The sequence below is a fragment of the Amblyomma americanum genome, chromosome 2 (genome assembly GCF_052857255.1).
Source record: "Amblyomma americanum isolate KBUSLIRL-KWMA chromosome 2, ASM5285725v1, whole genome shotgun sequence".
NCBI lineage: Eukaryota > Metazoa > Arthropoda > Arachnida > Ixodida > Ixodidae > Amblyomma > Amblyomma americanum.
Genome location: NC_135498.1, coordinates 183489843 through 183515632, shown reverse-complemented (window position 1 = coordinate 183515632; position 25790 = coordinate 183489843). Strand labels below are relative to the sequence as shown.

At 47.7% G+C, this 25790-nt stretch overlaps 1 non-coding gene across 1 annotated transcript; it reads right to left on the bottom strand.

The window, feature by feature from the left end:
• Positions 1-18239: 18239 nt before the first annotated feature.
• TRNAA-CGC (transfer RNA alanine (anticodon CGC)) lies at positions 18240-18311 on the bottom strand. Its single transcript has one exon. It is a non-coding gene; the product is annotated as a tRNA-Ala (tRNA).
• Positions 18312-25790: the final 7479 nt, after the last annotated feature.

Here is a 25790-nt window from a genome sequence, read left to right as displayed (position 1 = left end):
GCAGGCTCCCTCTGTCTCGTGATGGTTGGGTTAGCACACCTTGACAAAACAAATTTCCACACACCAACAACTGAAGAAAAGATGTAGCTACAACATGAGCACTAAAATAAGTACAAAAAGTAGCAACATACGTTTTACATACTTCTCAGTTTTCTATGTTCCATGCAAAGGAATAATTTTACTGAAATGTTGATATTTAGCTATTAATGCGTCCCTCAGCTGCACAACATTTCTGTAGTAATTTATGAGTTGCACATGCGCCACACTGTGGCTCATTAGATGTTATTCTTTTACCCAGGGGTTTTGTATTTCACAGCGGATGTTATAAATATGCCTTAACGAAGGCTTAAGGGATAGTGTCACTGTCTGCGCATGTCACCTGAATGACGAGAGATGCAAAGGATGGTGCAGGAAATTGACAGCTGATGCAGAGTATGTAAGCATTTTCAGAGGGAAAGTAATGCTTCAAACCAGACAAATGTGGTAAGTCAATGCTCACCGCAGACATCCCTGTAGATGTATCTCCACCTGAAGGGGCCAATGGTGGAGAGGACAGGTCCGAGATGCCACTGCGTTCGGGTAGCATCATTGAAAAAAATGAACACGCACATTTCTCTGCCATAACAAAGAAATAAAACTGCCACTGCATTAAGTTGTGTAATCTGTTGTGTACCTTAGATTTTAGAAAGGTGTATGCGTCAGTTGTTTCTTGTGTATTGTAATTTGTGCAGCGTAGACTTATTAAAAAGCAAAGTGCTTGGCTGAATGAAATTAGCATCTAATAAAGAAATTTGGCATTAATGCAACCATGTCTCAACCAGGTTTGAAAAATAACTTACCGTGGCTATCCCTAGCGGATGCTCGCGCAGCATGGGCTGCTGATGCTTGTGCTCTTCGAAGGTCCTGGTGGTCGTGAGTTCTGTTTGGTAGGCATTGTGAAGGTATAGCAGTTTTCTTGAGCCTCTTGCGAACTGGTGTCTATATGTTTGGATCTGTAGAATAAATTATGAATTACCTCCTAGCTCAATGCAGCTACGCCTTCTATCTCTGACAATGGTTTGAAAGTGCGGCACTGTTAAGACAGAAATGCTATCATTAGTTGCTTCACTCTGCACAAGCTACTAATTTTTGCAAACTGATGCAGCACTTCACTAGGACTGCTGCAGGAATTACTGACAAAAGATGCCTTACACAGCTGTTTAAATACAACTATATATTGCTTCCATTGAGGGTACTCCGTGCATGGAACTGCAGCAAAAGACAGTGGTAGACTGCGGCATCGCACACTACGCTGAACTCTATCATAGCTACCCTGCACTACCCTCACAGGCTGTTATTTCACCGTAGTGGGGGACTCAGACAGTGATATTCGCTTTAATCAGAAATTAACAAGAAACTTGTGCCCATGTCTGCTTGTGTATTCCCGCGACGGTACCAATGAGCATAAGTGACCTCACATTGTGGATTGTGGGTTTTGAGGTCTCGAAGCGGCTCAGCTAATGAGAGGTTGCCGTAGCGGAGGGCCCTGAATTAATGTAGACTATGTAGGGTTATTTAACGTGAGCTCACATCGCACAAAACATGGGCGTTTTATTTTGCATTTCGCCCGCGACATTGCGATCACGAGCCGAATGCCAAAGCCACTGAGCCATCGCGGCGGGTACCATCATATAAATGAGCAGCTGTTAGTGGGCAGAAAAGATCTCACGATTGTGCATTTGCACAAATGCACAGCTTGACGCCAACTTCCCAGCTTAGCGACGCATTTCGTTGCAGCTCCCTTGTACATCCTGAGATCTGCATTTGCCTCCCGCTCATTCCTTGCGCACACACACTGCAGAAATATTTGCGCTAGACAGTCGATTTCTGCTAGCATAATAGTGAAATGAATAGCACATCGCTTACCAATACGGCTCCAAAAGAAGTCGTCCTCCACAAAGTGGGCATTGCACACCTTCATCGGCGGTGTCACACGTTTCCCGATGCGCAGCTTAATCACCCACAGCTTTTTCAGACGGGCGTCAGCGGGAAAAGAATGCAGACTTGTTTGTCCGCACACTGCCCGGTTTGTGCGCTGCGGCACGCAGCACATCCTGTTACTCTTGTACTTTCTTCTTTTTTCCATCGCAAACAGCCTTAAGACGCCGCTGACGCGCAGCTCGAACAAAGTAAAAAACTGCGAAGTCCTAGCTCCCGCACACACGCCTGCGCCTGCTCGCGCCGATCATCTCTGTGGCGTTTCTCGGCCTCACCGGTGCGCGGCGCCACCATCTACGGAACTTGCGAATATCTTGGCATAGCCGAGCAAAGCCACTGCCAGTTTTTTATCCTTTTTGGAGCTGAGGCAGTGGACGTGCGGTAGCGGCCTTGCGTTTTCGTGCTGGCTTCGACAAATATTAAGGCTTTTTGGAAAAGTATGCGGTACAGGATCGTCTTGAATAGCCCACTTGTGACGTTGTATTGCGACAACATCGCCATGTACTGTCCACTAAGTCAGTCGCTATATCTTCATCGTGGAAGTTAAGGTCAAGAACAGCACAGGAGCTGGACAGGTCTTTAACCAAACTTGGTATAGCTCACTGGCACTGCTGGAGGCACGCAGCGTCAGCGTACGGCTTAATTTTTTTCTTTTTGTAGCGGATTTCGTACCATCGTGGCCCGTTACTCCCCCAGTCGCGAAATAACGTGGGATGTCTTCTAACGTAATGGGCCCTCTGTAAACACACGTGCGATGATCAATATGAAACATTGTCGCACATTACCTGAGAGGGGACACGTCAAGAATGGACAGCTGGGGCACATGGACTCTCAGCTAGGGCGCTCAGACGCAGCTGCGTTGATTTGCAGTGGAAGCACAGGCCGCACGAGCTGCGTTGCTCGAAAAGCACTTGCCTGAATCTTGCCAAGAGACACAGCGATCAATCCCCCGTCTCCCAGGCCTGTGTGCCGGGGATGGGGAGAAACTTCGTTTCTGACAGAAATAAAAGTTGTTCAATCAATGAATCAAAATACATATAAACACAGTTTAAGGCATTAAAGAGACGCCCAGCACTACAACGCTTCGTTGTTAATTTCGTCGGCGGGTGTCGAGAAGCCGGTCAAACCGCGACAAAAAAATTGGCTGTGGTTTAGCTCTGGTCAATCCTAGATGAATTGCGAAAGCTTCGTTTCCTCGGCACGTCATCTACGTAGCGTCTCATTCCGACGCTCTCGAGAACTCAAAATCCGTCTCTTCCGCAGTTGAAGAGTCACTCCGGGACGTGGCACGAATCCTTCTAGCCGCATCTTCGTCACGACGCTCATCTAGACGTGCGGCGCGTTCTTCTGGCGTCTCTTGAGCGCGACTGCCTCGCTTCATTCTGTCGTTGTTGCGTCTCTTTCGCCCTCTCCATAACGACTACAACACACTAACTGCTACTGCTGTTGCTGATAGGAAGAAAAGGAAAGTGCACGGGCCTGCCTACTGGCTCAAGCCGAGCCACGCTCGCTGCCGCGTGCTGAAAGTAGGCGAGTTAAGGGATAGGAGAGCAAAGATGGAAAGAAAAGGCGCGCGCTAATGTACCCGGGCCGATTCCGGAGGCAGTGCAATACCGGGCCGACCCGTGCCAGAGTGCTTCAAGCCAAGCACACCAACATATTCCAAAAAATTGGCAGTGGCTTAGCTCGGCTATGCCAGTATATTGTGAGCACAGTGCGTGACCATCGTCTTCATCTGTGAGTATTCATCATCATCTCGCACACTTCTGAGACTGTAGACCAAGTGAGCTCTTTATTCCCGCTGGCAAATATGGCGGCCACTCCTCAAAAGACGAAGATGCGAGATGATGAATATTCACAGATGAAGACGAGGGTCACGCACTGTGCTCACCACTTGTGAGACTGTGGACCAAGCGAGCTCTTTATTCCTGCTGGCAAATATGGCGGCCACTCCTCAAAAGACGAAGATGCGAGATGATGAATATTCACAGATGAAGACGAGGGTCACGCACTGTGCTCACACTTTCTCCCCCTAAGGGCGAAAGCGCCCGTCCCGGGCGCTAGTTAGAGGGAAGTAGGGCGACGGGTGTAGGGCTTTAAGCGCGACACATGAACAATCTCTTCACCGCGACAACGCCGGTCATGGGCAGGATGGACAGGAACAACGCGATAGTTCACGGGGGACGTTTGTTCGAGTACAGTGTACGGACCAATAAAGCGGCTGAGAAATTTTTCGCACAATTCGGGGGTACGCACAGGAGCCCACAGCAACACCATCACCAGGGAAGAAACGCACTCCACGGTGTTTGAAATCATAGGTTGTTTTCCGGGAGGCTTGGCAGGCGTCAGTGTTCAGGCGGGCAATGGTGCGACAGTAGGCAAGACGGGAAATACATTCGTCATAGGAAAGGCCGGAAGAGGTTGTGGGGGCAGAGAAGAAAGATGCTTCGAGAATGAAGGTGGGGGGGGGGGGGGGGGCGACCGAAAACAAGGAAAAACGGGGAGAAACTGGTTGTTCGTTGCACGGCAGTATTGTAGGCAAAGGTTACGAAGGGGAGCATGGCGTCCCAGTTGGTGTGGGCGGGGTGAATGTACAGTACTCACGGATTGAAATAGGACATTCGGAGCGCTAGCCTTGCAGTGCCACGCAGGCATGTGGTAAACCACAGGCCGGCTCATGGCTACTGGAAGGAACAATTCTGCTTTGTAGATGTTCTCCCTCTCGCACCATACCACAATGCACCACCTTGGTTCCATGAGCGTCTACGGGCGGCGTTCCATGAAGCGACGGCCACGCGCTCCGAATGTCCTATTTCAATCCGTGAGTACTGTACATAGACAGCATATCTGACAGGGTGCGGTGAAACCGTTCGGTGAGCCCATTGGTCTGGGGGTGATAGGCTGAAGTTGTTTTATGGGCGGTTCGGGAAGCATGAAGAACTTCGGCAAGGATGCTGGAGAGGAATGACTTGCCACGGTCACTAATAAGGACACGTGGGGCTCCATGGCGCAGAAGAATGGCGTTGAGGAAGAAATGGGCGATTTCAGAGGCAGAGCCAGACGGAACGGGGGCTGTTTCAGCGTACCGTGTTAAGTGGTCGACGGCTGTGACGATCCAGCGGTTGCCCGATGAGGTTAGTGGCAAGGGACCGTACAGGTCGATACCAACGACTTCGAAGGGTGAGAAACGACAGGGAAGAGGTTGTAGAAGGCCAGCAGGAGGAGACGTGGAGAGTTTGCGGCGTTGGCAAGGGATGCAAGGTGCAATATATTTGGCGACAGAGGTGGAGAGACCAGGCCAAAAGAAACGGCGCTTTATGCGGTCATATGTTTTCTGGAATCCTAAGTGGCCGGCCACGGGGTCGTCATGAAGCGCCTGCAAAACCTCACGGCGAAGAGAATGGGGAATGACAGGCACCCAGGCGTGACCCAGGTGGCTATGATTGTGCCAAAGAAGGGTGCCGTCAACCAGCTTGAAACAGTTGAGTTGGCGTCGGAGGCGGGCATTTGGAGGCCGCATAGCACCACTCAGGCGTTCAATGAGAGTCCGGCAGTAAGGGTCGGCCCGCTGTGCTGAAGCGAGATCGCCGAGAGCGGGAGCGTGCACCAGGTCAATGGCTGCGGCCGTCGAGGCGTGGGTAGCGATGGAATTAGTAGTTGGGAGCGATGAAGCAACAGGAGGAGAGCACAGAGGTTCTGCGGAGGCGAGGGGGCAACGAGAGAGCGCATCGGCGTCTTTGTGTTTTTTTCCCGATTTGTAGGTGACTGTGAAATCATACTCCTGGAGGCGGAGAATCCAGCGGCTGAGGCGCCCAGACAAGTTCTTCTGTGACGACAACCAGCACAGCGCATGATGGTCAGTTACAATGGTGAACTGGCGACCGTACAAATAGGGGCGAAAGTTCTGAACGGCCCAGACAGCTGCAAGACACTCTTGTTCAGTGATCGTGTAGTTCTGCTCCGCTGCAGTCAGGGTACGACTTGCGTAAGCAATCACGCACTCAGTCGAAGATTGCTGGCGCTGCAGAAGAACGGCACCAATGCCGTGTTCACTGGCGTCAGTGTGCAAAATCGTTGTAGCGCTGTCATCACAATGAGCCAGTATCGGATCAGATGTGAGAGCCTGCTTTAGAGAAGTAAAGGCGGCCTCGCAGGCCTCAGACCAAAACGAAGGGCGTGCTGACACCAAGAAGCTGATGCAAAGGTGCGGCGATGGATGCGAAACCTCGGATGAAACGACGAAAGTATGGGGCGAGTCCTAGAAAACTGCGCAGGTCTTTAATCCGTGTGGGGCGGGGAAAATGCAGTACTGCAGCAACTTTATCAGGATATGGTTTTATGCCTCTGCAACTAGCGACGAGTCCGAGAACTTTGATAGAAGTGGAAGCAAAGCAACACTTCTTTGTGCTTAACTGAAGTCCGGCCGCGGAAAGAGCACTTAGAACTTCATCGAGGCGGGCGAGGTGCTCAGAAAAAGTCGAGGAGAAAATTACGAGGTCGTCCAGGTAGCAGAGGCAAGTTTTCCATTTCAGCCCGCGGAGTACGGTGTCAATCATGCGTTCGAACGTGGCCGGAGCATTGCACAAGCCGAACGGCATAACGTTAACTTCATATAAGCCATCTGGCGTGGCGAAAGCTGTCTTCTCTTTGTCCTCTTCATGCATGGGGATTGGCCAGTAGCCGGATCGGAGGTCAAGACTAGAGAAAAATTGAGCACCTTGGAGACAGTCGAGGGCGTCGTCAATCCGAGGAAGTGGATAAACATCCTTTCGAGTGATCTTATTGAGGGCGCGATAGTCGACACAAAAGCGTACGGAATCATCCTTCTTTTGTACCAGCACGACTGGTGAGGACCAAGGACTTGAAAAAGGTCGTATGATGCGGCGCTGGAGCATGTCGGTGACATTATCTTGGATAATTTTTCGTTCACTAGAAGACACACGATACGGGCGGCGGCGAATGATGCGCGGACCATCAGTGTGGATGCGATGCGTAGCCGCCGATGTTCGGCCCAAAATTTTCGACTGGGTATCGAAAGAAGCGGCATGTTTGTTCAATAGGCCAAGCAATTCTGCTTTTTGAGCAGGCGTGAGATCGTCGCTGATAGTAGCGGAAATAGCTGCCGGAGAAGAAGGATGGGACGAAATGGCGAAGCTGGTTGGTGGCGAGGAAAGAACGGTGACAGGTTGAATAGTAGACACAGAAGCCACTTTAGTACCAGCGCGCAGAAGAATGGGCTCCGACGTAGTATTGAGCGCAGTCAGAAGGGCAGTCCTATTCACGAAGCGAAGAAGGGATGCGACGAGGAGAATGCCCCTGGAGAGAAGACGGGGCACGGCTGTGGCGAAAACGTCCCCAGCATGTACGTAAGCATAAGCAACTTAGATGACATCTTCGGAGCCGGGATAAAGCACATGGTCCGCGGTGTTGATCAAGTGATGAGAAGGAATTGCAGGAGCGTCAGAAGGGTCGGAGTCAGCAACTTCCAGAGTAGGAGGGAAACATGTAATGACAGCTTGCGCGGAGTGGAGGAAATCCCAGCCGAGGATGAGAGGGAGAGCACAGGATGGAAGTACAGCGAACTCGATGTGGTGCAGGATGCCGTTGATAAGGACGCGTGCTGTACACAGACCGGAAGGATGCATGGATTCTTCATTAGCAGCACGGAGAGAAGGACCGCAGTAAGGAGTGCGCACTTTACGAAGATGGGAACACAAAGCAGAACTGATGACGGAAACAGCGGCGCCGGTGTCAATCAATGCGTCTACAATGCTGCCTTCAACATTAACAGCTAACAAGTTCGACGGCAGCGTAGGAGGAATTGAAGGGTGGGCGAGTGGTGCAGCTTTACCTCCGGAAACTGCACAATTTAGTTTTCCGTATTGCGACCAGGTGCCTGAGAGGCTGGACGTAGAGGCGATGAAGAGCGCCGGAACGGTGGCGGGGAGCGGCGGCGCGACGAGCGGACAATCGGCGAGCGGTTGGGAGAGGTCGATCGAGAGAAGAAGCGGGGAGGATCGTTGGGATGAAACGTTGGCCGGTAAGGAAACGATGAGTGTGTGTCGTCGTGATGAGGAGTATTGGAGGCAAAAGTAGGGCGGTAACCACGCGATGAGTAGGTTTCGTCGTTGCGAACGGTGCCAAACTGGTTACGCTCGTCGCGCTGACGCCGACGACAAACGCGGGCAACATGTCCACGAATTCCGCAGTAGTCGCAGCTAGGGCGAGGCGAAGGCGGCCGCCAAACCGCTGGGTACATTGCGGGCCGCTGGGATAAGAAGGCGACAGTCGGCTGTACGGGCGGCGAATGCGAGGCATAGACGGGGGGAGCAGGATACGCAGCGACCTGGGCATACGTGGGCGCACAAAGAGGCACAGATGGTTCGGACGCCGCGGGACGAGTGACGGAAGCGAGCTCGTCCTTGATTAGATCACGCAATGGCGAGGTCGGAGGCCGGTGCTGATGGGAATCCAGCGGCGGTAAGGTGGAGCCGTGCAGCTCCTCGCGGATGATGGAGCGGATGAGAGAGCGCAAGTCCACATCAGTTGAAAGGCGGGGGTCCCAGGCGTCTCGCAAGCGGAGGGATTGGAGGTCGTCAAGACGGTGACATGTGGTGCGGATATCATTGACTGAGGTAGGGTTTTGGCCAGCCAGCGTGGTAAAAGCAAAGGAGCCGATGCCTTTAAGAACGTGACGGACCCGATTGTACTCGGACATCGCACTGTTGACACGTCGACACAAGCTGAAGACATCTTCAATGTAAGACGTGTAAGATTCGTCGGGCAGCTGGGCACGCGCATCTAACTTTTGTTTGTAGATGGCCGGGCTGGCACCAACAGTGCCAAAAATTTGCCGAAGCTACGATGTAAAGTGGGTCCAGTCCGGGATGGTGTCTTTACGGTTGACGAACCAAGTCTTAGCCACGGCGGTTAAATAGAATGGCACGTGGAGAAGCTTCATGGCAGAGTCCCAACGATTGTAGGCACTGACCTGATTGTACTGATCGAGCCAGTCCTCGACGCCATCACCACGGAGACCCGCAAATGTAGGAGGCTCGCGCTGAAGGGTCGTGACGGTCCATGTCGGGTGTCCAGGTGACATAGGAGCAGCGGGGGCTTTGGAGTTAGGGTTGCGGGCGGAGGGATCAGCAGGTAGGGGTAGCACACCTGCTGAGGCACCGGCAAGGCCTGCGGAAGCGTCACGGCGTTGTTGGTCGACGGTTTCCATCTTCGGAGATGGTCCTACCAGGTGACGACCGGAACGGAGCTGCAGTGCGGCGACGGAGAGGACGCGGGATCTAGAGCAGCCTCCACCACTTGTGAGACTGTGGACCAAGCGAGCTCTTTATTCCCGCTGGCAAATATAGCGGCCACTCCTCAAAAGACGAAGATGCGAGATGATGATGAATATTCACAGATTAAGACGAGGGTCACGCACTGTGCTCACAATATACTTAGTGAGAGGTACGTTTCCCTGGCTGAGCTTGTTGTGGTCACTGTATGTTAAGCAATGAGAGACATTCGGTATACACATCTTTTATTCATTTTGCTTGACCGAGACCAAGTCTTGCCCGATGATCTGTGAAAATGTAGTAGCATGCAGCGGTCTAAATTTTGTCGATACACTATTTAGATTCGGTAGAACCTCTTTATTATGCAAGCTCTATAGTAAGTAGTTCCCCATTTGTAGTCTGGACGTGAGGGTTCGAAGCTAAATTAAAGTCAGTTTTCTTTTCATAAACTTACTAAGAGAGTACTGTTTCCTGTTGAAATCACCCAAAGTCACACTGTGAAACCGTGCTGTAGGCTGGTATTACACACGTGGCAACCACATCAATCGTCTGCTTGACAGATGTTCCCGGTGCCACGTAGACTTCTTGGATGATAATGCCGCTTTCCAGAAGCCGAACACAGCAGGCTTCACCATTATTCAACGCGATCGAAGGGAGATGTCTTAAAGCGGTGATGCCTTGCTTCACGTACACCCAGACTCCAGCGTTCTTAATTGATTCAAGCCAACTGCCAGGCGTCAACCTCAAGATCGGAAGAGTTATCTTCTCTTGTCTATACTGCCGTTTAGCAGGGGCTGGGGTCTCCTTTGCATGCATGTCAAACGTTGTGATAGACGCAGATTACATCTCCATTTTTTATACGCAGTGATGCACATGCGACGTGCGATTCGAGTGGTAGAGACTCGTGCGGCGAGGCGGCGCCGAAGAACGCGGCGCAGGAGTGGGGTCCCTCTGGTTACGATTGTATCGGCGCATGCGCAGGACTGCTCATCCGCGTGACGCCACGCTGGGCTTTGACGGTGGAGCGGGTGCGCGGCCGCGGCGACGGCGAAATACACGCCGCACTTTGCTCCTCTTCGGTTGCCATGGTAACGTTGCATGCGCACAACTTTCCTCTCACATGCATTGCGAATTGTTTAACTGGTAGCCCAGTGGAGCTCTCGCAGCAGCCCAAACTGACTAATGTTATGAGCATTACCTGTCGTCTTCACGACGTGACCAATATAAATGCACTTGTGATATTTTCATAAAACTAAATACCAAGCAAATAACCTGCCACTACTGTACACAAATAGCAATATATAGTACTGCTCACAAGATGATCTCCTGCTATCAGGAATATGAGACAGCTGCTAGCTAGAGGCGCTATGCATTGCGTGCTGTGCCGCTTATATGAGCGAAGTCACGTGTTTTGGCACAGCACAGAATGACGAAAATATTTATGATTTTTTAGTGCTAAAAACGATTTTTGGTGACTGCTTGGGCAAGCTATTTAAAGTGGCTTCAAAAGGAAGAGGGAAATGTCTTTTGATTATTCACGGCCGTGTTTGTTGAAACAAAGAGCAAAATTGTCCGAAATGGACATTTTCTCTGCACGGTTACCCAATTTAACGCTGCAGCGCTATGAGAGATTGCGTCCACACGTGCATGTGTGTCGCACCGTAGCCACGTAAACCAAGGAAAAGAAAAAAAAGCCCGTAAACGAGTGGTCTGTGAAGGTTCGTCAAGAACAATCGAGCTCCAAAGTTTGTATGTATGTATGTATGTATGTATGTATGTATGTATGTATGTATGTATGTATGTATGTATGTATGTATGTATGTATTTATGTATGTATGTATGTATGTATGTATGTATGTATGTATGTATGTATGTATGTATGTGCGTGTGTATGTATGTATGTATGTACGTATATATTCGGCGTGCATGTGTGGATACATACATACATACATACATACATACATACATACATACATACATACATACATACATACATACATACATACATACATACATACATACATACATACATACATACATACATACGGGGCCGCCGCGGTGGCTGAGTGGTTATGGCGCTCGGCTGCTGGCCCGAAAGACGCGGGTTCGATCCTGGCCGCGGCGGTCGAATTTCGATTTAGGCAAAATTCTAGAGGCCCGTGTACTGTGCGATGTCAGTGCACGTTAAAGAACCCCAGGTGGTCGAAATTTCCGGAGCCCTTCACAACGGCGTCCTTCATAGCCAGAGTCGCTTTGGTACGTTAAGCCCTCATATACCAAACATACATACGGATGGACGGACGGCTTAGCAATGTTCAGCGTCCAACTAGATAATGCATATATGTTCAAGTGATGCAGTAAGCAACAACATTGTAAATTTTTAGTTTTCTGGAAGGCCTCTGATTTTGACCCTAACGCACACCTATTACAAAATTTATTTCTCCATAACGTACCGAACAATATCTTAACATGGCTTGAAGCATGACTTACAGCATGGCTTGAAGCACCTCGACATCGTGCAGAATGTCCAGCTGCTCTAAAAAGTTAGAAGCATTCACCACGGAATGGTAAGATCAAGAAGTAGCCTTTATATACAGACGCAGAGAAGGAAACTAGTAACGAAGAATTCCATGAACGAGTTTGTGGTGAGAGATAAAGTATAAAAACCTGGAATCTGGATTTAGAACAGATATTTCACTCTAACCGAGGACGACGAACATAGTGTTCAAGCAATGAATGATAATCCTAATATTATCATTGCGCACCCCACAATACCTCTAGAGAATTGGGTTAATAGACGAGATATGGTAAGACGAAAGTTCTGAGAAAATTGAAAGTATGGAAGCCTTTAGCCCTAAAGATAGATCAGACCTTGCAGAGCTGAGAAAGTTAAGCAGTACGGGTAATGCAACCGACCTAAGGAAGTGTATTGTACAGAGAACCGAGCATGCGTTTAAAAGCGGAGATAACCTCAAAGTGGACAAGCGGAAGCTAAGCGTCGGCAAAAATCAGATGTACGCGCTAAGAGACAAGAAGAAAAATGAAATTAACAGCAGGGATGAACCAGTTACGGCAGTTGAGGAGTTCTATGCAGATATTAACACTGGCAGAAATAATCAAAAATTCAATTACAGAGAGATACAGAGAAATTGGACAGCCTGACGGTAACGAAAGACGAAGTAAAGAAAGCCTTACAAGCGATCAGGTTACTTCCCATCTGATATAGGCCGGAGGTGACACTTTGGCAGGAAAAAGTAAAGAAAGCCTTACATGCGATCAGGTTACTTCCCATCTGATATAGGCCGGTGCTGAGACTTTGGCAGGAAAATTGGCCGCCCTTTATACATAACGTTTCAAGACCTAGCTTACCCGAATGTTGGAAGAACGCTGCCAGCGCTACCCTCACCTATAGAGTAGTGCTGGTGAAAACTCTCAACTTTCGCCCACAATACACATAAATATCCCCAAAAGCAGAAGGTTGGACAACCGTCGCCGTACCCAGTTTGTAGAGCACCGGATGCAAAATTCGAAGGTAGTGGGTTCTGATCCCACCAGCGGCATGTGGTTGCTTTTCTTCCGCTTCTAATCAATTACCTTTATATAATTACGCGTTAATATCCCACTGATCAACACCACAAATTAAAAAAAAAGTCCCCTGTGCACCTTGGTTTCTGTGACTGTTCGCTTCCGAGATATGGGGGAGGCGTTTATCCTGCAGTGGACGTAGTTTGGCTGATGTTGATGATGAAAACACACTTGCCTGAAAGTAAAGATTGCTTGGGTTTTTTACGAGGAATGTTCATGAGGTGTGTCTATGCTATCAGGTGCACCGCTTTTGGCCGTGCGCTTTTCAACATTAATATCAATGAACTTGCTGACTTCACTACCTTCCTGTCATGTGAGGCAGAGAGCTGGGCTAGTTGGTGTTTAGATTGAGAGGACATAGTAGTAGTGCCGTCACGCATGCGATTTTGTTGTTGGTTTTTTTGGCACCTGATTGTCGCCTATAAATGCGTTGTATTTCCGAGAATAAAGTCAGTGCATGTTTAGCGCCTGTGTTGTCTTCTTCTATCCTGTCATCCCCGTTTTTGTAGCGAGAGCTACACTAGGCTACCCAGTCGAACATTTCGCCCCGAGCCTGGGAGGCCGATAGTGCGCATGCGCGAAACCAGAGGAGCAGCAGGTGCACGGCGTATGACGTCAGAGTTCGCCGGCGCCGCCGCGCGTGAATGCGCATGTGCGGCAATCGGAGAAGGGCAGTTTTTGCGCGGCGCATGACGTCAGAGCTCCGCCGCCGCCACGGCCGCGTGTGGGGTCGGGCGGATAATCGCGTATGTGCAGCTGTGTGTATGAAAGCTGCGGTGATACGACTCGGTGTATCACAATCGCTTCGTATGGGTGACGACAAGGAGGCTCCAGCCGCCGCTACGCGGCGCGACATGTTTAGACGTCTTGGCATCTTGGGCCTCGATCATGGTGAACCCCAGAGAAGCATGCTGCGTTTGACTACCGGAAAGTGGCATCGTCGTCCAGAGGGTTTATGTGGTAACACATACGTCTATCAAGGAAACTACCGATGTGGTTGCCACGTGTATACCCACATGTGGAACAATGTCTGAGTTGTGTGTGACTGGGTAATTTTGGGTGATCTTGATGTAGCTAGTGATCCTCGCATTCAGACTACATAGTGGGGAACTGACATTAACCTTGTGTATCTGAGAGAAACCAACCAGTGTAAATGCTGTGTAGGCAGCATTGAGACAACTGCCTGTTACTTTACCGATCATCGGTCAGCATTTATCTCTGTTAAAACAATTGAATAAATAAACAATGTGTTTCACCGAATACTTCTTCAATGCTTAATAAACATTATAGTCACAACAACAGGGTCGACAACATGCGTAACGAGGGGAGAACTTCAGCTCTAGCTATGTATATCCTGGCACAGCAGGATAGCCACTGCCAATTTCTTTAGCTTTACTGCTATGTCCTCTCAATTCCTTGCATGACTGTGAAAGGATGACTGTTACATTAACCGCGAGCATACCAAAGAATTCTGACAAATGCCCTTTTCAGCGGTAAACAGTCTATGAATGCATTTTTTTCATATTATGCAAGATTTCACTATAACAGGGAATATACCCGCAGATCAATCCACAGCAGTCTTGCATTTTGTTTTTCTATTAACGTTTTTGCTATCGTAAAAAGCATTCCCCAATGGTTTTCTGAGGCAGTCTTGACCGTGCCATGCGATCGATTTAAACACTTTAAAAGAAAGATTTTGCTACATGTCAGAAGAATGGGCTATTACCTTCAATATTTACATAACAGTACCTCAGAAGATTCTAATTTTCAAAATTTTTGTCCGAGAATGTTGGGCATTTATCTTGCGTGAGGGGCACTGTCAGATTTGCACAATGAGCTGAACGGAGTGACTGGTAGCAGTCGTGGCAGATGGCTCTTAGCCTGTTGAAGTGCAAACTAACGTTATTTATCAACAAGTAAGACCCAGTGCTTCGACATCGCGTCATGTATGGAAATATAGGTCACTTACAAACTCAGTAGAAATATTTACGAGTTGTCTACTCTGGCAACGTGTTTTGGTATGCTGATGTCCATTAGCTGACAATGAAAGCTAGTCGCTCGTTAAATTGGTTAATACGAAATTTGGAGCCGGAACCGGTTAGAGGAAGCGAAACAAAGTGTCTGTTAAACCTGTGTTTCGCTCTTCAGTACACTTGCAGTTTTGGGACCCTTCAGCTAATAAGCGCACAGCTTGAACGTGTACAAGCACTTGATGCCCGCTTAGTGACGGATGATTATGGCTTTTCGAATAGATCCCGCGATATACCAGGCGTTTCAGGGAAGGTGATCACTAATTTATAAAAATAGGGTTTTTGATGTAAGCATAAGCTTTTCGTAGCGTTGATGGATGGTAAAAAAAACAAACAGGCGAATAATTTTATTTAGTAAAGGGGTAAACTTAATTCTAACAGGAACTCTTTAACTGCGAGCGACAAGCACCTGATGGCAATAAGAGCGCGTAGAGGCTCTTGCAGCCCGTTGAGTGACAGGTGATTATGACTTTTCGAATAGATTCCGCGATGTATCAAACTCTTGGGTGTGTTAATTTCAGCAGGAAGAAAACGCCTGCGCTTTTCGCTCTTTTATGTCTTGATTTAAAGCACAGGCATCAATGAACACCCTTAAAAGATCGAACTCACGTACCCGGATGTACCGATGAGTATTTAAATGTCCGTGAATACACTTGCAGGACAAACATATTCGGGTATAGTTTTCTTCAAGAACGATACCCATGTAGGACTAGCAGCCAGGCAGCTGTGATGAGTTTAGGTTGTTTTAAGCAACAGATAGAGTTAGCCTTGGGATTATTCAGCCGGGAATCATTTATTGCGTAGCCGTGTTTTTATCAGATGTTTCCTATTAAGAATTCTACTTTGCAATGCCTGTTATGTGCTCGCTTTTCAAGCGTGGCCTTTCGACGCTTACCTGCTAATTTGCTTTATCGCATTTTCCTAATTTTACAAGTGCCGAATTGATACCTTCCTGTAACTGCGCGTACCGGTTTTTTTTTGCTTTTTGAATAGTTGCTTTTATTTTTGGTATATACAGTTGCCATTCCTCACCTGTCTGTCAGTTACCTGCCCTGGTACTATTGTTGGTACATACATGCGCGATAAAAAGACATGCCGATAGTGACGCGGTCCGCTGTTCTCATTTATTTTTAATCGCGCTTGTAACTGTGTGCTGATCAAGAGTCGTCCATGAGCGCTGCGCCACGCGCCTTCTCTTTCCTCTGCTCGCATTGCTTTTGGCATCGCGCTTCTACCTCGGTGGTAAGAAAAATTATAGACGACCCCAAAGTCTTTCTCTCTTAACTTGCAGGTACAAGCGCGATGAGAATAAATGCGAGCTGCGGATCGCGTAAGCACCTCGTAGCTTGCTTTTCTTTTTGTCGCCCCTGTACATAAATAAAAAACCAGCGATCCACAAATGATGACGAGATATAGATAGGACCGGACAAATTAATCCTAACGCTATCATTGCTTTAAAAACTCAACAAAAACTGGGCTTGCTACTTTTCCAACCCAGTTTTTAGTGAGGTCATCCTTCACTAGGCGATGGAGGTGTGTAGGCCCGATTTGTTTGTCTAGCGACTGTCGCTTGTGCGCTGTGAGTTGCCTGCTATTATTTGTCATCATATACTTAGTGGCTGAGGTTTTGCATTTGTTGCGATATACAGTGGAACCGCGTTATAAAGAAGCTTAAGGGGTCCGGTAATTCTTTCGTTATAACCGTAGCTTCGTTATAGCCCCCGCTGATGGACATTCCAAGGGGAATCGTTATTCCTTCATTTTATTCATGATTTCGTTATAGACTTTTTCGTTATACCTAGGTTCGAAAGCTTGATAATGCATTTTTGCCCTCTGTGCTGCGGCCAAAGAAAATCTGGCTGCATCGCGGCAAGATGCACGCGTTCTCGAGAAGCTTGCAGGCAAAGGGACCTCTCCAGTGCACGTAACTCGTTGAAATATCCAAAATGTGTTGGGACACAGCATCGAGGGTAACCACGTTTTCCAAATTCTAAAACTTGATATGAATATTACTTACTTATGGCTACACGCCTCTCAGTGATTAAGGAGCCTAACAGTAATAGTTAAAAAGGTATATAGTAAACCATCCTGCTAGTTAGCACATCTTTGCTGTATTCTGAGGTACTACACCGCTGACAATGCTCTGCCGGAAAAAGCGCTATTCTAACTCAAGATGCCTTTTTTTTAAAAAATAGTGTAAAGTCTTAGGTGAATCACCTTGTATAAGTGATAGAGCACAGTATTTAGACAATTGATGAATTAAAAATAACTAACCAACTCTTATTTTCTTACCTTCGGGGACAAAATTACACTGAGAATTTGAAGGCCGTCAACACTGAAAGTGAGCCCTGTTTACCATTTGTTTTTGTCGGCAATGTGGTTCAATTAAATCGAAAATTAAAGTGACGCATTTAAAGCTCGTTGAGCTGGCCTTCCCACGTTGCATATTTATAAACTGGTTCCGCTGCACCTAGTATTATCACGGAAGTCACGATAACTGCTTCTACGTCATTAAATATTGATACGCACAGCATCAGTATTTTCTGCAATATAAACGCATGCGACTTCATTTTATAATAGTGGGAAAGCCAACTCAGCGAGCTTTCAAAAGCTGCATTTTTTATGTTAAAAATTTCAAACCGCACTGCAAGCAGCGCTTAGAAGCTGACGGCCTTCAATTTCGAAATAAAATCTTGCAACCTCAGATGAAAAATAAAAAGTTTTTTTCGCTAACTTCACTTAATTATTAGACTAATTATTGAGCACTATGACGTATATAATGCCTGCCATATTGTAAAGCCAACTTTACAGAACGAACTGACGTATCTAGCATAGTGTTTAATATTAAAATGTGCCAACCATAAAACAAATTGCCAGACCAGAGAGCAGGGTATGCTCAGACTTCCGATCGTAATCACGAGCACTCATTTACGAGGTCTCACAAGAGTTATGCTCAACATTATCACAACATCACGCTGATCGCGCAACTCTACCCCATTTCGTTACTAGACGCCTGATAAACGCATGCATAACGCGCCTTGTGAACGTGGCTACTCGTGCTCCGCTCAGCTACTGTGCCAGGACGCTCAATGCATCTGCGATATTTTTGTCGATCTATGCGCTGCACTCTTATGCAGTGGGAATAAAAGTCCAACTGGTTTCCCGTAAAATACTACGGTTTGCCGAAGCTCCTTCACAAGGTAGGAATCGCCAGCGTGGTTCCTTTCAAGCTTCATCGCGTGAGTGTTTGTTGCACACCAAAACTCTTCTTGTGTCGAAAAGCGCCTGTTTGAAGCATGAAAAATTGTTTTATAGTATTCTCCTTGAAAAAAAAGAATACAACGCGGCCACCGGTTGGAGGTGCCGGGGTTCGAACCCGGGGCCTCTCACATGCGAAGCGAGCGCTCTACCACTGAGCTACACCCCCTGTACATAGCAGTTTTTTTTCTAACATGGAATTTACTATATGTGATTATGTAGTAAACAGTAAATGCCTTCCCCCCTCCCCCACGCCTCCGCTTAGCAAAACAACGTTATTTTAAATAAAAATTGAAAAAGAAAACATTCTGTAACATAATATGCAAGCTCATGACAGTGTTTTATAATTGAGATCGTCACCTTGGGGAATAAAATGAAAGGAATCTTTTTATGTATGTCCTGTGATGCATATAATCTGGCGGAAAACTTGCACAGTTTTTCTCCTGGTTTCAACATTGACGACCTAACTGGCTAAATTACATTTGCTGCCAGAATGTTCGCAACCGAGTAAAAAGAAACATTTTCCAGAGTGGACGAGACGGGGTTCAAACCCGGCATTTCTCGCATGCAAAGCGACCGCTCTACCTCTGAGCTACACCCCCACTCCTTACTTTTTCCATGTGGTATTTACTACACGAGGTTATGTATGTACACAAAGTGGATATATACAGATTATCTACAAAGCTCTCAGCTCGTGACTGAACTGCACTACCTTTACAGAAAACAACCAAAATTAAAACGGCGGCAAAGATTGATACCGCATCAACAGCGGAAACCAGTGTGGTAGAAAGTCTGTTTCTTCTCAAATGTCCCCGAGTTGAAGCATCATTCGACTGAAATGGCTTCTGGCTGAAACGATAGGTACTGCGTTGCGGTGCAGCATTCGCGTTTTTCACAGGCTATGAAGTGCAATGAGGAAAAACATGTCATAGTGTCCGCAATCAGGTTGATTAGCCACAAGGTAAAGTACATTGTAGTAATTTAGAACAGTGTTTCTTTAGCGTCCTCTGCAGCACATCCCAAAACAAAATCGCATTCTTGCAGTTAATAAAACAGCGTTCAAAGGTTTGAGGGACATTGCACACACGGGAGTTAACAGAAGGAACAAAAATTGGCGGAGGTTTAGCTCTGGTTAAACCTGGATTAACGCGATAGCTACAGCTAGCCCCGTGAAACTTCCTGAGTTGAATTGCACAGTCTGTCGTTCGCCGCTCCGTTTCACTGGGCGTTCCTTCTTCATGTTCGTCCGTGCACTTGACACGGCGCATGCGCACAGCTGTACAGCTCGGTTTCGAAGGCAGCAGTAGCTGCTCCGCACCACGTTGCCGGTCACGCGACCAACCACGTGACGAACCACGTGACCGGCCACGGCGCCGCGCCACCGGCAGCTGCTTCGCACCACGTGACCAACCACGTGACAGCGCGGCGGCGCAGCCACCGCCACGGCGTTGCACGCTGAAGGCTCGAAATGCTACCGCAATGCAGCTATCGCTACAAAACCATTTCTTATGGAGCCACGTGTTAACAGGTAGAACTCCGGTGTGTAATTTGTGATTTCACCCGGTAATAAGACTTCGTAACGAGAGTGCAGAAAGCAGTGGCCGGCTTAATTTATCGAAACAGTGGAGCCAGCATCGTTCCGCGGCTGCTTCCTGCCACCGTCGTCGACGCTCAATCCTGACACGAGTTTTAACTGAGGCACATAACGCGCCTCTTGTGAGTCGTTTCCTATCAATAACAGATCACTGACACAACAGTTGTCGTTCAAGACACTATTATAGCAGGGTGCCTATTCCAAGAGAAGCCCAACCTTGAGCGGCACGAACCGGTCCTTTACTCTTGAGGACAATTGTCAGCGCACACGTTTTGTACTGTCACATGGAATGAAATGCCCATTTACATCAAAGAAACCGCTGAACGGTTTCTCGAAACCCAATGCCAGAGAGTAACTGGCAAGAACAGGGAATAACGGGTAAGAAAGATGGGGGCGATGAAAACGGAAACCAAAACAGCGTAACGCTAAACTAACACACTACTTTATTAAATTGATGTGGCTACATTCTTATGCATAAAAGATGCATGATCAAGTGAACATATCGCAATAAATGTAAAATGCCAGAAACGTGCCCTTGCAACAAATTGAAAGAGGAGCATCTGCGATCCATTAAACAAAATAACTGGCAGCGCATAAGCGCAGAAGGGACAGCAGCATGACAAACATGTGGAGCCAACCCATCACATCGTTTGATACAGGATGACTTCGCTAAAAACTAGTCGGAAAAAGTAGGAAGCCCAGTCTTCCCTGAGTTTTTAAAACAGATGATAGTTAGCTCTAATATTGTCCGGTCCTATCAGTGTCTTATCCTTCTCTTGCTGGTTTTTAGCGCGCTGGCTAGTAGTGGTTTTTAGTGTCTGTCTGTCTCTGTCTGTCTGTCCGTCCGTCCGTCCCTCTGTCTGTCTGTCTGTTCATCCGTCTGTCTCTGTCAGTCCCTCCGTCCTTCCGTCCGTCCGTCCGTCTGTCTGTCTGTCTGTCTGTCTGTCTGTCTGTCTGTCTGTCTGTCTGTCTGTCTGTCTGTCTGTCTGTCTGTCTGTCTGTCTGTCTGTCTGTCTGTCTGTCTGTCCGTCCGTCCGTCCGTCCGTCCGTCCGTCCGTCCGTCCGTCCGTCCGGGCCGGTTTTTTGGCAGGTTTCTCGCCTGCCCACCATGTCAGGCGGTAGCTGAATTAATAATGAGAGGCTGCTCTGGAAGAGCAACCTGGGTAGCAACGGAACCCAAGCAACCCATGTTCCACCGATGGCAGCACTTGCCATAGAAGGGCTGTGGCGCATCGCATGACTCGTTTACAACTGCTCCATAAGTAGTAGTAGGACTCCCTGGGATCTATGAATGCAGTGAATGACCAATTCCGCATAAATGGACATTAACCCATTATAGCTATCCCTAGCAGCTGCCATCCGTGAACACTGGATCTGAACAGCGGAAGCGAAGTGAAAACCGAACTGTTACCGCACTTAATTTGCATTAGACCTAAATACACAAATCCGCCATCATTTGTTATTTATGTGCAGGGGCGAAAAAAGGAAAATCAAGCAGCGAGGCGCTTACGCGATCCGCAGTTCGCCTTTCTTCTCATCGCGCTTGTACCTGCAGGTAAAGACAGAAAAACTATATGGTCATCTATAATTTTCCTTACCACCATGGCGAATGCGCCATGAAAAGAAATACGAACAGCGCGGCGTGTCGCTATTTGCACGTCTTTTTATGGCGACAGCATATACTAGTAGTACCAGCCTCAGGGTAGGTAAGTGAAACACACGTGAGGAACGGCACCTGCAAGTACAAAAATAAAAAATTAATGGCCGAAAATCCATAAGAACGAACGGAACAAAAAGTACGAGGGGGTACAGGACGGTACCAATTCAGCACTTGTAAGACTAAGAAAATGCTACAAAAGTAAATCAGCTGTTTTGGTAAGAAAGGCCAGGCTTGAAAAGAGAGCTCATAGGTGACATTGGAAAATAAGTTTCTGAATATGAGACATCATATAAAACCCCGCAATACGTAAAAACGATTCCCGGCTGATTAATCGCAAGACTAATTCTAAAGCTTGTTTAAAATAACCTCAACTCAGCACAACTGTCTACCTGCCAGTTCGACCCAGGTATCGTACTTGATGAGAAAAAAAGCTTTACCCGAATATGTTTCTCTTGAAAGTGTATTCACGAACATTTCGATTATGATCAGTACATGCTGGTACCTAAGTTGCCTTTTTTAAATGTTTTTATTGATGCCTGGGCTAGATATGAGGACATAAAACAGCGACAATCGCATGCGTTTTCTTCGTGTGTCAAGCAGACGCTCTCAAGAGTGATATACCAGGTGTATCTGAGAAGGTTATCACGAATTTTCAAAAATAGGGTTTTGAGGTGAAGACAAGTTTTTTGCGACATAGTAATACCAGTGTTGGAGCGCGTGAGAAAACTGGCGAATCATGTTAACTACTATAGACTGATTAACTAATTTCTAATACTTAACTTTTTAACTATTACCTATAGGCACCTGATTGCAGTTAGAGATGATAACCTTCCGTCAACTGTCTGAACCAATTTAACAAGCGTCCAGCTTTCACTGTCAGCTAATGAACATGAGCATTTCAAAGCTTGTGCCAGAGCAGACCCCCCCCCCCCCCAGCCCCTTAATATTTCTACTATTTAACTGACAAGATAGTTCTATACATAACGTAATCCCTTAGCATTGGCTCTTGGTCCTAAATCCCGTTAGTTCGCACTTCAGCGGTTAACAGTCTTGTGCCACGACTGCTACCAGTCACTGAGTTCACCTAATTCTGAACGTTTAACAGTGCCCTTCATACAACGTATCATGTCCTGCTTTCTCGAGCAAAAATTTTGAAAATTAGAAAATTGTACGACACTCTTATCGAAATATTGGAGCTAATGGTTCATTATTCAGATATGTAGGAAAATTTTTCTTTTAGAGTGTTTCCATCGATCGTATTGAACACCTGTGACTGCCAGTGAAAACCAAGGGGAAACGCTTTTGTCGATAGCAAAAACGTGAATAAAAAAATGCCAGACTGCTGTCGGGTGAACTGCTGATATATTGATTGTTATAGTGAAATCTTACAATATATGAAAAATTGCGTCCAAAAGCGGTTTCCCGCTCGAAAATTCTTTTGTCCAGAATTGCTGTGTATGCTCGCAGTGAATGTCAGTCATCATTTTACAGTCTTGCAAGGAAGTTGGTCAGTCAGCAAGGTCATTGATATAAATACTGAAAAGCGCACGGCCAAAAGCAGACCCCTACGGTGTACCTGATAGCAGAAACACACCTGATGAACTCTCCTCGTCCAATCCCACGCAGTCTTTTCGTTCAGGCAGGTGTGCCTCATCATCGACATCAGCGTAACTGTGTGAACTGCAGGGAAAAGGCCCCCCTCATATCTCGGAAGCGAACAGTCACCGAAACCAAGGCGCACAGGGGATGTTTTTTTAAATTTGTGGTGCTCATAAGTGGGTTAATAGTAGGAAAATATTTAAAGGCAATTGATTCGAAGGCAGAAGAAAAAGCAAGCACATGCCGCTGGTGGGATCTGAACCCACGACCATCGAATTTTGCGTCCGGTGCTCTACCAACTGAGGTACGGCGACGGCTCTCCAACATTCTGCTTTCGAGGGTATTTATGTACAACTATATTGTAACCGAACCTTGAGAGGGTGCACCAGTGGCACCCTATGGGTGAGGCTAAGATTAGGGTGCGCTCGAGGTCTTGAAACATTGTGCATACAGGGCGGCCAGTTTTCCTAGCAAAGTCTCGAGGCCGGCCTTCAAACGATGTTCAATAACCTGATTCACAGCAGCTGCTTTCTGAGCTTCGTCTTTCGTTACCGACAGGCTGTCCAGTGACTCTGTACCCCTGCCTCCTTTATTATATTCCTTATTATTTCGGCCATTGTAAAGGTCTGTGTAGAACTTCTCAAGAACTCTAACTATTTTATCCTTGCTCTTAATGACATTGCCCTCCTTGTCTTTAGCGAGTACACCTGATTTTTTCCGATGCCTAGCTACCTCTTGACCTCTTTTAGGCTACCCGCGTGTTCAACCACGTGCTTGATTGTCTGTGTATTTCTTGCATGCACGCACACATGCAAGCAAGCATGCATGCATGGACACATACATACATACATACATACATACATACATACATACATACATACATACATACATACATACATACATACATACATACATACATACATACATACATACATACATACATACATACATACATACATACATACACACATACATACATACATACATACATACATACATACATACATACATACATACATACATACATACATACATACATACATACATACATACATACATACATACATACATACATACATACATACATACATACATACATACATACATACATACATACATACATACATATGTGATGACCCCCATAATGCGCAGGTCCACACGGGACGGAGAGGCCAAGAGACACCGTATGGCTCAGTTTAAACAAACAGATATATTCAATAATTATACATGATTAAGATTCAGAGGCTGGGGCGTCCGAGCTTACGTGCCGACGACTTCATGGGGGCGATGGAGTGGCTCCGGAGTTGGGCTCGAGCGGTTGCTGGCAGAAGCTGCACGCCGTCGGGCTTCGGCGCTGAAGGCTCTCTTGGCGAACGATGTCGTCCTGAGCGTCCCTCTTCCGTACTGCTTGTCGACTTTTATATCCTCTTCTCCACACTCCCTAGGGTGAGGACGCCCACGCCGGAGGGGAAGGAGGGGGGCTAGGGCTTTCACTTGGGCGCACAAACATACCACCGCACTTATTGTGTCGCCCCCCTCACGTGTTGAGTCCGAGGGGAAGAAGGTTGTCTTCGAGGTATCGCATAGCGTCGGCTGTGGTAAGGCGCGCTCTGGCCCGCTGACAGTTCCCGCGGGTCACCGGCCTCCGCTCTCCATCCATCAAGCGACACTCGCTCCTCAAGGTAAGGCGCGCTCTGGCCCGCTGACAGTTCCCGCGGGTCACCGGCCGGGAAAGTGGTCCCTTGTCCTGGGATGTGCTCGGGAGGCCTCCCCTGGAACCGCCACGGTAATTGGGGAGGATAAAGCCCGTTTCCCCGCGGCGGCGGCGGGTCCGGTTGGGTCCGGTTGGGCTTAAACCCCTTCGTTCTGGTCGTCACTCTCAGAGAGCATGGCTGGGTAATTGATGATGCCGCTTTCATCTGGGTCTCCGTCTACGCCGCGCCGTCGAACGCGGAACCTCGTAGCACACACAAGGAACGTCACACTCGCTCACCCTCCAGAAGAATGTTCTCCGAACATTTGAGTCCATGCGGCTCCCCTTGTCTTTCTGAATCGCCTCGCACAGTGCGTCCGACAAAACACTTTTCGCTGCACTCAACACAACTGCACAACACCATATGCCTCCGCTGTCATAACTGGCGTCTCCAGGGGCAGCACTGATCTTCTTTTACAGATAAACATAAAACTCAGCCCCCAAGCCTCTCCTTTCTAGTCCAAACTGGACGAAATAAATTTACCACAGTTACAAAGGAGCTCCCACTTCTAGCACGATCACGGCACAGACAAAAATATAGATAACGAAAGGAAGTAGGGCAGGTTCTGCATGCGCTCCGCGTGCTCTCCTGTGAAGGTGTTACTTAATGACAGAAAGGTTTAACTACCAACTCCGATAACTTAACACATAAGCACATAGCAATGTTATGAGCTGCGGCATTACACAATTCTAACCAGTTCACAACTCCGCTCTGTTTACGCCATTAGTCCGACTTAGCTTTCCGATTTTGCAGCGGATATCGGCCTTCATGAGTCATACTAAGTAAGTCTGTGACCCTTTGTCTGCTTTGGGACTCGCGAGGGCTCGTGGCAGGAGCCTCTCCTGGCGTTATCTGCGCGGCAACCTCGCGCGCTTCTTCTTCTAGCAATGCATGAAGTAAATCCGGTGGCATTCTGGCCGTCACCTCTGGCGCCTGCCGAACAAATGCAGGAGAGGGCGTTTCTTGCGAACTATCTGCGCGCTCCGCTTCACTTCTGTCCCCATCAAAATCCGCGCTTTCCCTTTCCTCATTTCGTGAATA